The following is a 12,500-nucleotide window of genomic DNA, read 5'->3' on the forward strand; positions in this document are numbered from 1 at the left end:
CATTTACTGCCGGCTCACACCTGGGCCACCCTCCCGTGGCCAGAGCCTGAGCCTAGTGCGGCTTAATCTCCCACCGTGCCCCGTTTGATGGACCCTCTCTGCGGCCAGAGGCTAAGTCAAGTTCGGCTAACTCTGCCACCGTGCCCGTCGTCTGGACCATCTCTCTTGCCAGAGACTAAGTCCAGTTTGGTTAATGATTTACCAGAGCTCCGTTCAGCGCGGCCGATGGTCTCAACCATTCCTGCCGCCGGCGGAGCTCCACCCGGGGCTGCAACCGGGTGAGGTCCGGGGCCCTCGGTCGTGCCCGTCGGCTGGACCATCTCTCTTGCCAGAGACTAAGTCCAGTTTGGTTAATGATTTACCAGAGCTCCGTTCAGCGCGGCCGATGGTCTCAACCATTCCGGCCGCCGGCGGAGCTCCACCCGGGGCTGCAACCGGGTGAGGTCCGGGGCCCTCGGTCGTGCCCGTCGGCTGGACCATCTCTCTTGCCAGAGACTAAGTCCAGTTTGGTTAATGATTTACCAGAGCTCCGTTCAGCGCGGCCGATGGTCTCAACCATTCCGGCCGCCGGCGGAGCTCCACCCGGGGCTGCAACCGGGTGAGGTCCGGGGCCCTCGGTCGTGCCCGTCGGCTGGACCATCTCTCTTGCCAGAGACTAAGTCCAGTTTGGTTAATGATTTACCAGAGCTCCGTTCAGCGCGGCCGATGGTCTCAACCATTCCGGCCGCCGGCGGAGCTCCACCCGGGGCTGCAACCGGGTGAGGTCCGGGGCCCTCGGTCGTGCCCGTCGGCTGGACCATCTCTCTTGCCAGAGACTAAGTCCAGTTTGGTTAATGATTTACCAGACCTCCGTTCAGCGCGGCCGATGGTCTCAACCATTCCGGCCGCCGGCGGAGCTCCACCCGGGGCTGCAACCGGGTGAGGTCCGGGCCCTCGGTCGTGCCCGTCGGCTGGACCATCTCTCTTGCCAGAGACTAAGTCCAGTTTGGTTAATGATTTACCAGACCTCCGTTCAGCGCGGCCGATGGTCTCAACCATTCCGGCCGCCGGCGGAGCCCCACCCGGGGCTGCAGCCGGGTGAGGTCCGGGCCCTCGGTCGTGCCCGTCGGCTGGACCATCTCTCTTGCCAGAGACTAAGTCCAGTTTGGTTAATGATTTACCAGACCTCCGTTCAGCGCGGCCGATGGTCTCAACCATTCCGGCCGCCGGCGGAGCCCCACCCGGGGCTGCAGCCGGGTGAGGTCCGGGCCCTCGGTCGTGCCCGTCGGCTGGACCATCTCTCTTGCCAGAGACTAAGTCCAGTTTGGTTAATGATTTACCAGACCTCCGTTCAGCGCGGCCGATGGTCTCAACCATTCCGGCCGCCGGCGGAGCCCCACCCGGGGCTGCAACCGGGTGAGGTCCGGGCCCTCGCTCGAGGGGAAGGCACCCCCGGCCGCGGCCGGTGCCCAGGCCGCCGCTTTTCCGACGGCCGAAAAAGTCGGAAAAACGGCCGAAAATCCGGGGAAATACTAGCCCAATCTGGCCGAACGGCCGTCGGGGCGGCGGGCCCGGTGCGGTCCCGGCAGACCTGGGGGCTCGAGCGGGGCCCTGCTTCGATTTTCCTCCTTCAATGCAGCAAACTCAAAACTGGTTAATGAGTTGCCACATGTCATTGCCATCGCCTTCCTGCTATTCTGCAGGTACCCCGCCAACCCCCCGTGCCAGAAAATGCAAGTGGCCACCTCGGCGGGGTGTGCCCCGGTAGTCCTACCGGGGAAGGGGCCCGGAGGCCCCGCAAAACGGTTCAATCTCAACTCCATCCCCACTTCCGGGGGTAACTGGTTAACCAGCCTCGGGACTCCCCTGCCAGAAAATGCGAGTGGCCACCTCGGCGGGACGGATCCGCCGAGCTCTGCGGGAAACCGTGCACCCTGCCCCGCCACCACCGACCGGATCTGACTTCATAGAGCTCCGTGCGGCTCCCATTTTTGCTCTGCGGGGCCAGGGAGCCTCCGAATCGGAAGGACTACCGCCATCGCGGGTGCATCACTGCTGCCGGGTGGCCACGGCCTGCCAGCCCTCACCTGGACCCCCCCTCCTGCGCCAGGGGCCAAGTCCAGTTTGGTTAATGAGTTACCCGAGCTCCGTTCAGCGCGGCCGATGGTCTCAACCATTCCGGCCGCCGGCGGAGCTCCTCCGGGGCTGCAAACGGGTGAATTCCGGGCCCTCGCTCGAGGGGAAGGCACCCCCGGCCGCGGCCGGTGGCCAGGCCGCCGCTTTTCCGACGTCCGAAAAAGTCGGAAAAACGGCCAAAAATCCGGAGAAATACTAGCCCATTCTGGCCGAACGGCCGTCGGGGCGGCGGCCCGGTGCGGTCCCGGCAGACCTGGGGGCTCGAGCGGGGCCCTGTTTCGATTTTCCGCCTTCAATGCAGCAAAGTCAAAACTGGTTAATGAGTTGCCACATGTCATTGCCATCGCCTTCCTGCTATTCTGCAGGTACCCCGCCAACCCACCGTGCCAGAAAATGCAAGTGTCCACCTCGGCGGGAACACCTCCGGTAGTCATGCCGCCGAAGAGGTCCCGACGGCGGCATGAGGGGGTCAAATCCATCCCGATGGGGACCGACGGTTCTTTTTAAAAACGCGTTTTTTCGCGATTTCAACGGCCGGGCCGCCTCGCCCCGGGTCGCCACGACCCCGAACCGCCACCCGCCGGTCGCCGAAGCCGATAGAGCGCCGCCTACCGGTCATCAAATAATTGGTTAATGAGTTCCCCCGAAGTTGGTTAATGTTTTCCCGGCTGTTGCTTAGTCTGATCCCCGCAGCTCCTGATACTAAGGGCAGCTGCTTAATGTACTGCCCCCTGTTGGACAATGGCTTCCCCGCCGTTGGTTGATGCTTTACCCGCCTCTGGTGGATGTTTTCCCGAAACTGGTTAATGAGTTCCCACGAAACTGGTTAATGAGTTCCCACGAAGTTGTTTTCCCCGCTGCTGGTTCATTTGCACCCCGCTGCTCCTGATACTAAGGGCAGCTGCTTAATGTGCTCCCCCCTGTTGGACGAAGGCTTCCCCGCCGTTGGTTGATGCTTTCCCCGCCTCTGGTTGATGTTTTCCCGAAACTGGTTAATGAGTTCCCCCGAAACTGGTTAATGAGTTCCCACGAAACTGGTTAATGAGTTCCCCCGCGGTTGGTTGATCTTTTCCCGGCTGTTGCTTAATCTGATCCCCGCTGCTCCTGATACTTAGGGCAGCTGCTTAATGTACTGCCCCCTGTTGGACAATGGCTTCCCCGCCGTTGGTTGATGCTTTACCCGCCTCTGGTGGATGTTTTCCCGAAACTGGTTAATGAGTTCCCACGAAACTGGTTAATGAGTTCCCACGAAGTTGTTTTCCCCGCTGCTGGTTCATTTGTACCCCGCTGCTCCTGAGACTAAGGGCAGCTGCTTAATGTGCTCCCCACTGTTGGACAAAGGCTTCCCGGCCGTTGGTCGATGCTTTCCCCGCCTTTGGTGGAGGATTTCCCGAAACTGGTTAATGAGTTCCCCAGAAACTGGTTAATGAGTTCCCACGAAACTGGTTAATGAGTTCCCCCGCGGTTGGCTGATCTTTTCCCGGCTGTTGCTTAATCTGATCCCCGCGGCTCCTGATACTAAGGGCAGCTGCTTAATGTGCTCCCCACTGTAGGACAATGGCTTCCCCGCCGTTGGTTGATGCTTTCCCCGCCTCTGGTTGATGTTTTCCCGAAACTGGTTAATGAGTTCCCACGAAACTGGTTAATGAGTTCCCACGAAGTTGCTTTCCCCGCTGCTGGTTCATTTGTACCCCGCTGCTCCTGATACTAAGGGCAGCTGCTTAATGTACTTCCCCCTGTTGGACAATGGCTTCCCCGCCGTTGGTTGATGCTTTCCCCGCCTTTGGTGGACGTTTTCCCGAAACTGGTTAATGAGTTCCCACGAAACTGGTTAATGAGTTCCCACGAAGTTGTTTTCCCCGCTGCTGGTTCATTTGTACCCCGCTGCTCCTGATACTAAGGGCAGCTGCTTAATGTGCTCCCCCCTGTTGGACAATGGCTTCCCCGCCGTTGGTGCATGTTTTCCCCGCCTTTGGTGGAAGTTTTCCCGAAACTGGTTAATGAGTTCCCACGAAACTGGTTAATGAGTTCCCACGAAGTTTTTTTCCCCGCTGCTGGTTCATTTGTACCCCGCTGCTCCTGATACTAAGGGCAGCTGCTTAATGTGCTCCCCCCTGTTGGACAATGGCTTCCCCGCCGTTGGTGCATGTTTTCCCCGCCTTTGGTGGAAGTTTTCCCGAAACTGGTTAATGAGTTCCCACGAAACTGGTTAATGAGTTCCCCCGCGGTTGGCTGATCTTTTCCCGGCTGTTGCTTACTCTGATCCCCGCTGCTCCTGATACTAAGGGCAGCTGCTTAATGTGCTCCCGTCTGTTGGACAATGGCTTCCCCGCCGTTGGTTGATGCTTTCCCCGCCTTTGGTGGACGTTTTCCCGAAACTGGTTAATGAGTTCCCACGAAACTGGTTAATGAGTTCCCACGAAACTGGTTAATGAGTTCCCACGAAGTTGTTTTCCCCGCTGCTGGTTCATTTGCACCCCGCTGCTCCTGATACTAAGGGCAGCTGCTTAATGTGCTCCCCCCTGTTGGACGAAGGCTTCCCCGCCGTTGGTTGATGCTTTCCCCGCCTCTGGTTGATGTTTTCCCGAAACTGGTTAATGAGTTCCCCCGAAACTGGTTAATGAGTTCCCACGAAGCTGTTTTCCCCGCTGCTGGTTCATTTGTACCCCGCTGCTCCTGATACTAAGGGCAGCTGCTTAATGTGCTCCCGCCTGTTGGACAATGGCTTCCCCGCCGCTGGTTGATGTTTTCCCCGCCTTTGGTGGAAGGTTTCCCGAAACTGGTTAATGAGTTCCCCCGAAACTGGTTAATGAGTTCCCACGAAACTGGTTAATGAGTTCCCCCGCGGTTGGCTGATCTTTTCCCGGCTGTTGCTTAATCTGATCCCCGCTGCTCCTGATACTTAGGGCAGCTGCTTAATGTACTGCCCCCTGTTGGACAATGGCTTCCCCGCCGTTGGTTGATGCTTTCCCCGCCTCTGGTGGATGTTTTCCCGAAACTGGTTAATGAGTTCCCACGAAACTGGTTAATGAGTTCCCACGAAGTTGTTTTCCCCGCTGCTGGTTCATTTGTACCCCGCTGCTCCTGAGACTAAGGGCAGCTGCTTAATGTGCTCCCCACTGTTGGACAAAGGCTTCCCGGCCGTTGGTCGATGCTTTCCCCGCCTTTGGTGGAGGATTTCCCGAAACTGGTTAATGAGTTCCCAGGAAACTGGTTAATGAGTTCCCCCGCGGTTGGCTGATCTTTTCCCGGCTGTTGCTTAATCTGATCCCCGCTGCTCCTGATACTAAGGGCAGCTGCTTAATGTGCTCCCCACTGTTGGACAATGGCTTCCCCGCCGTTGGCTGATGCTTTCCCCGCCTTTGGTGGACGTTTTCCCGAAACTGGTTAATGAGTTCCCACGAAACTGGTTAATGAGTTCCCACGAAACTGGTTAATGAGTTCCCCCGCGGTTGGCTGATCTTTTCCCGGCTGTTGCTTAATCTGTTCCCCGCTGCTCCTGAGACTAAGGGCAGCTGCTTAATGTGCTCCCCCCTGTTGGACAAAGGCTTCCCCGCCGTTGGTTGATGCTTTCCCCGCCTCTGGTGGAAGATTTCCCGAAACTGGTTAATGAGTTCCCCCGAAACTGGTTAATGAGTTCCCACGAAGCTGTTTTCCCCGCTGCTGGTTCATTTGTGCACCGCTGCTCCTGATACTAAGGGCAGCTGCTTAATGTGCTCCCCCCTGTTGGACAAAGGCTTCCCCGCCGTTGGTTGATGCTTTCCCCGCCTCTGGTTGATGTTTTCCCGAAACTGGTTAATGAGTTCCCACGAAACTGGTTAATGAGTTCCCCCGCGGTTTCCTGATCTTTTCCCGGCTGCTGCTAAATCTGATCCCCGCTGCTCCTGATACTAAGGGCAGCTGCTTAATGTGCTCCCCCCTGTTGGACAATGGCTTCCCCGCCGTTGGTGCATGTTTTCCCCGCCTTTGGTGGAAGGTTTCCCGAAACTGGTTAATGAGTTCCCACGAAACTGGTTAATGAGTTCCCACGGAGTTGTTGTCCCCGCTGCTGGTTCATTTGTACCCCGCTGCTCCTGATACTAAGGGCAGCTGCTTAATGTGCTCCCCCCTGTTGGACAATGGTTTCCCCGCCGTTGGTGCATGTTTTCCCCGCCTTTGGTGGAAGGTTTCCCGAAACTGGTTAATGAGTTCCCACGAAACTGGTTAATGAGTTCCCACGGAGTTGTTTTCCCCGCTGCTGGTTCATTTGTACCCCGCTGCTCCTGATACTAAGGGCAGCTGCTTAATGTACTCCCCCCTGTTGGACAATGGCTTCCCCGCCGTTGGTGCATGTTTTCCCCGCCTCTGGTTGATGTTTTCCCGAAACTGGTTAATGAGTTCCCACGAAACTGGTTAATGAGTTCCCCCGCGGTTGGCTGATCTTTTCCCGGCTGTTGCTTAATCTGATCCCCGCTGCTCCTGATACTAAGGGCAGCTGCTTAATGTACTCCCCCCTGTTGGACAATGGCTTCCCCGCCGTTGGTGCATGTTTTCCCCGCCTTTGGTGGAAGGTTTCCCGAAACTGGTTAATGAGTTCCCAGGAAACTGGTTAATGAGTTCCCACGGAGTTGTTTTCCCCGCTGCTTGTTCATTTGTACCCCGCTGCTCCTGATACTAAGGGCAGCTGCTTAATGTGCTCCCCACTGCTGGACAATGGCTTCCCCGCCGTTGGTTGATGCTTTCCCCGCCTTTGGTGGATGTTTTCCCGAAACTGGTTAATGAGTTCCCACGAAACTGGTTAATGAGTTCCCACGAAACTGGTTAATGAGTTCCCACGAAGCTGTTTTCCCCGCTGCTGGTTCATTTGTACCCCGCTGCTCCTGATACTAAGGGCAGCTGCTTAATGTGCTCCCCACTGTTGGACAATGGCTTCCCCGCCGTTGGTTCATGTTTTCCCCGCCTTTGGTGGAAGTATTCCCGAAACTGGTTAATGAGTTCCCACGAAACTGGTTAATGAGTTCCCCCGCGGTTGGCTGATCTTTTCCCGGCTGTTGCTTAATCTGATCCCCGCTGCTCCTGATACTAAGGGCAGCCACTTAATGTGCTCCCCACTTTTGGACAAGGGCTTCCCGGCCGTTGGTTCATGCTTTCCCCGCCTTTGGTGGAGGTTTTCCCGAAACTGGTTAATGAGTTCCCACGAAACTGGTTAATGAGTTCCCCCGCGGTTTCCTGATCTTTTCCCGGCTGTTGCTTAATCTGATCCCCGCTGCTCCTGACACTAAGGGCAGCTGCTTAATGTGCTCCCCACTGTTGGACAATGGCTTCCCCGCCGTTGGTTGATGTTTTCCCCGCCTTTGGTGGACGTTTTCCCGAAACTGGTTAATGAGTTCCCACGAAACTGGTTAATGAGTTCCCACGGAACTGGTTAATGAGTTCCCCCGCGGTTGGTTGATCTTTTCCCGGCTGTTGCTTAATCTGATCCCCGCTGCTCCTGATACTTAGGGCAGCTGCTTAATGTGCTCCCCCCTGTTGGACAATGGCTTCCCCGCCGTTGGTTGATGTTTTCCCCGCCTTTGGTGGACGTTTTCCCGAAACTGGTTAATGAGTTCCCCCGAAACTGGTTAATGAGTTCCCACGAAGTTGTTTTCCCCGCTGCTGGTTCATTTGTACCCCGCTGCTCCTGATACTAAGGGCAGCTGCTTAATGTGCTCCCCCCTGTTGGACAATGGCTTCCCCGCCGTTGGTGCATGTTTTCCCCGCCTTTGGTGGACGTTTTCCCGAAACTGGTTAATGAGTTCCCACGAAACTGGTTAATGAGTTCCCACGGAGTTGTTTTCCCCGCTGCTTGTTCATTTGTACCCCGCTGCTCCTGATACTAAGGGCAGCTGCTTAATGTGCTCCCCCCTGTTGGACAATGGCTTCCCCGCCGTTGGTGCATGTTTTCCCCGCCGTTGGTGGCAGTTTTCCCGAAACTGGTTAATGAGTTCCCACGAAACTGGTTAATGAGTTCCCCCGCGGTTGGCTGATCTTTTCCCGGCTGTTGCTTAATCTGATCCCCGCTGCTCCTGATACTAAGGGCAGCTGCTTAATGTGCTCCCCCCGGTTGGACAATGCCTTCCCCGCCGTTGGTTCATGCTTTCCCCGCCTTTGGTGGAAGTTTTCCCGAAACTGGTTAATGAGTTCCCCCGAAACTGGTTAATGAGTTCCCACGAAGCTGTTTTCCCCGCTGCTGGTTCATTTGTACCCCGCTGCTCCTGATACTAAGGGCAGCTGCTTAATGTGCTCCCCCCTGTTGGACAAAGGCTTCCCCGCCGTTGGTTGATGTTTTCCCCGCCTTTGGTGGACGTTTTCCCGAAACTGGTTAATGAGTTCCCCCGAAACTGGTTAATGAGTTCCCCCGCGGTTGGCTGATCTTTTCCCGGCTGTTGCTTAATCTGATCCCCGCTGCTCCTGATACTAAGGGCAGCTGCTTAATGTGCTCCCCCCGGTTGGACAATGCCTTCCCCGCCGTTGGTTCATGCTTTCCCCGCCTTTGGTGGAAGTTTTCCCGAAACTGGTTAATGAGTTCCCCCGAAACTGGTTAATGAGTTCCCACGAAGCTGTTTTCCCCGCTGCTGGTTCATTTGTACCCCGCTGCTCCTGATACTAAGGGCAGCTGCTTAATGTGCTCCCCCCTGTTGGACAAAGGCTTCCCCGCCGTTGGTTGATGCTTTCCCCGCCTCTGGTTGAATTTTTCCCGAAACTGGTTAATGAGTTCCCAGGAAACTGGTTAATGAGTTCCCACGAAACTGGTTAATGAGTTCCCCCGCGGTTGGTTGATCTTTTCCCGGCTGTTGCTTAATCTGATCCCCGCCGCTCCTGATACTAAGGGCAGCTGCTTAATGTGCTCCCCCCTGTTGGACAATGGCTTCCCCGCCGTTGGTGCATGTTTTCCCCGCCTTTGGTGGACGTTTTCCCGAAACTGGTTAATGAGTTCCCACGAAACTGGTTAATGAGTTCCCACGAAACTGGTTAATGAGTTCCCCCGCGGTTGGCTGTTCTTTTCCCGGCTGTTGCTTAATCTGATCCCCGCTGCTCCTGATACTAAGGGCAGCTGCCTAATGTGCTCCCCACTGTTGGACAATGGCTTCCCCGCCGTTGGTTGATGCTTTCCCCGCCTTTGGTGGACGTTTTCCCGAAACTGGTTAATGAGTTCCCACGAAACTGGTTAATGAGTTCCCACGAAGTTGTTTTCCCCGCTGCTGGTTCATTTGTACCCCGCTGCTCCTGATACTAAGGGCAGCTGCTTAATGTGCTCCCCCCTGTTGGACAATGGCTTCCCCGCCGTTGGTGCATGTTTTCCCCGCCTTTGGTGGAAGTTTTCCCGAAACTGGTTAATGAGTTCCCACGAAACTGGTTAATGAGTTCCCCCGCGGTTGGCTGATCTTTTCCCTCCTGTTGCTTAATCTGATCCCCGCTGCTCCTGATACTAAGGGCAGCTGCTTAATGTGCTCCCCACTGTTGGACAAAGGCTTCCCCGACGTTGGTTGGTGTTTTCCCCGCCTTTGGTGGACGTTTTCCCGAAACTGGTTAATGAGTTCCCACGAAACTGGTTAATGAGTTCCCACGAAACTGGTTAATGAGTTCCCCCGCGGTTGGCTGTTCTTTTCCCGGCTGTTGCTTAATCTGTTCCCCGCTGCTCCTGATACTAAGGGCAGCTGCTTAATGTGCTCCCCCCCGTTGGACAATGGCTTCCCCGCCGTTGGTTGATGTTTTCCCCGCCTTTGGTGGACGTTTTCCCGAAACTGGTTAATGAGTTCCCCCGAAACTGGTTAATGAGTTCCCACGAAGCTGTTTTCCCCGCTGCTGGTTCATTTGTACCCCGCTGCTCCTGATACTAAGGGCAGCTGCTTAATGTGCTCCCCCCTGTTGGACAAAGGCTTCCCCGCCGTTGGTGCATGTTTTCCCCGCCTTTGGTGGAAGTTTTCCCGAAACTGGTTAATGAGTTCCCAGGAAACTGGTTAATGAGTTCCCCCGCGGTTGGCTGATCTTTTCCCGGCTGTTGCTTAATCTGATCCCCGCTGCTCCTGATACTAAGGGCAGCTGCTTAATGTGCTCCCCCCGGTTGGACAATGGCTTCCCCGCCGTTGGTTCATGCTTTCCCCGCCTTTGGTGGAGGTTTTCCCGAAACTGGTTAATGAGTTCCCACGAAACTGGTTAATGAGTTCCCAGGAAACTGGTTAATGAGTTCCCCCGCGGTTGGCTGATCTTTTCCCGGCTGTTGCTTAATCTGATCCCCGCTGCTCCTGATACTAAGGGCAGCTGCTTAATGTGCTCCCCACTGTTGGACAATGGCTTCCCGGCCGTTGGTTGATGCTTTCCCCGCCTTTGGTGGAAGTTTTCCCGAAACTGGTTAATGAGTTCCCCCGAAACTGGTTAATGAGTTCCCACGAAACTGGTTAATGAGTTCCCACGAAGTTGTTTTCCCCGCTGCTGGTTCATTTGTACCCCGCTGCTCCTGATACTAAGGGCAGCTGCTTAATGTGCTCCCCCCGGTTGGACAATGGCTTCCCCGCCGTTGGTTCATGCTTTCCCCGCCTTTGGTGGAGGTTTTCCCGAAACTGGTTAATGAGTTCCCACGAAACTGGTTAATGAGTTCCCAGGAAACTGGTTAATGAGTTCCCCCGCGGTTGGTTGATCTTTTCCCAGGCTGTTGCTTAATCTGATCCCCGCTGCTCCTGAGACTAAGGGCAGCTGCTTAATGTGCTCCCCACTGTTGGACAGTGGCTTCCCCGCCGTTGGTTGATGCTTTCCCCGCCTTTGGTTGATGTTTTCCCGAAACTGGTTAATGAGTTCCCACGAAACTGGTTAATGAGTTCCCCCGCGGTTTCCTGATCTTTTCCCGGCTGTTGCTTAATCTGATCCCCGCTGCTCCTGATACTAAGGGCAGCTGCTTAATGTGCTCCCCCCTGTTGGACAATGGCTTCCCCGCCGTTGTTTGATGTTTTCCCCGCCTTAGGTGGACGGTTTCCCGAAACTGGTTAATGAGTTCCCACGAAACTGGTTAATGAGTTCCCCCGCGGTTGGCTGATCTTTTCCCGGCTGCTGCTTAATCTCTTCCCCGCTGCTCCTGAGACTAAGGGCAGCTGCTTGATGTGCTCCCCCCCCCCTGTTGGACAATGGCTTCCCCGCCGTTGGTTGATGCTTTCCCCGCCTTTGGTGGAAGTTTTCCCGAAACTGGTTAATGAGTTCCCACGAAACTGGTTAATGCGTTCCCACGACACTGGTTAATGAGTTCCCCCGCGGTTGGCTGATCTTTTCCCGGCTGCTGCTTAATCTCTTCCCCGCTACTCCTGAGACTAAGGGCAGCTGCTTAGTGTACTCCCCGTTGTTGGTTCCTGGCTTCCCCAGTGTTTTGCCTGCCGTTGGTTCATGTCTTCCCGATATTTCGTTCATGTTTTCCCCCGAAGTTGGTGAATGTTTTCCCGGCTGTTGGATAATCTGTTCCCCGCTGCTCCTGAGACTAAGGGCAACTGCTTAATGTACTCCCCGCTGGTGGTTAATGGCTTCCCCGGTGTTTGTTCAACCCCCCGCACCCGCGGTTAGGGTTAGGGTTCGGGTTAGGGTTAGGGTCAAGGCACAGGCAGAAACACGCCCTTACTACACACTCCATGCTCACAAGCACTCCACATTGACTCTCCACGCCCGCACAGGCGCCCCTCACGCCGGCCACACTTTCAAATTGCTCCGTTAGGGTTAGGGTTAGGGTTAGGGCTAGGGCTAGGGCTCGGGTTAGGGTTCGGGTGACGGCTACGGTTAGGGTTAGCGCTAGGGTTAGGGTTAGTGTTAGGGTCAAGGCACAGGCAGAAACACGCCCTTACAACACACTCCATGCTCACAAGGACTCCACATCGACTCTCCACGCCCGCACAGGCGTCCCTCGCGCCGGCCACACTTTCAAATTGCTCCCTTAGGGTTAGGCTTAGGGTTAGGCTAGGGTTAGGGTTAGGGCTAGGGCTCGGGCTAGGGTTAGGCTTAGTGTTAGGGTTAGGGCTAGCGTTAGGGCTATGGTTAGGGTTAGGGCCACGGTTAGGGTTAGGGTTAGGGTTAGGGCTAGTGTTAGGGTTAGGGTTAGGGTTAGTGTTAGGGTGAGGGCTAGGGTTAGGGCTTTGGTTAGGGTTAGGGTTAGGGCCACGGTTAGGGTTAGGGTTTGGGCTAGGGTTAGGGTTAGGGTTAGGGTTAGTGTTAGGGTTAGGGCTAGGGTTAGGGCTTTGGTAAGGGTTAGGGTTAGGGTTTGGGCTAGGGCCACGGTTAGGGTTAGGGTTAGGGTTTGGGCTAGGGTTAGGGTTAGGGTTAGTGTTAGGGTTAGGGCTAGGGTTAGGGCTTTGGTCAGGGTTAGGGTTAGGGTTTGGGCTAGGGTTAGGGTT

Source organism: Mustelus asterias, unplaced genomic scaffold (genome assembly GCF_964213995.1).
Source record: "Mustelus asterias unplaced genomic scaffold, sMusAst1.hap1.1 HAP1_SCAFFOLD_1173, whole genome shotgun sequence".
In the NCBI taxonomy this organism is placed as follows: Eukaryota; Metazoa; Chordata; class Chondrichthyes; order Carcharhiniformes; family Triakidae; genus Mustelus; species Mustelus asterias.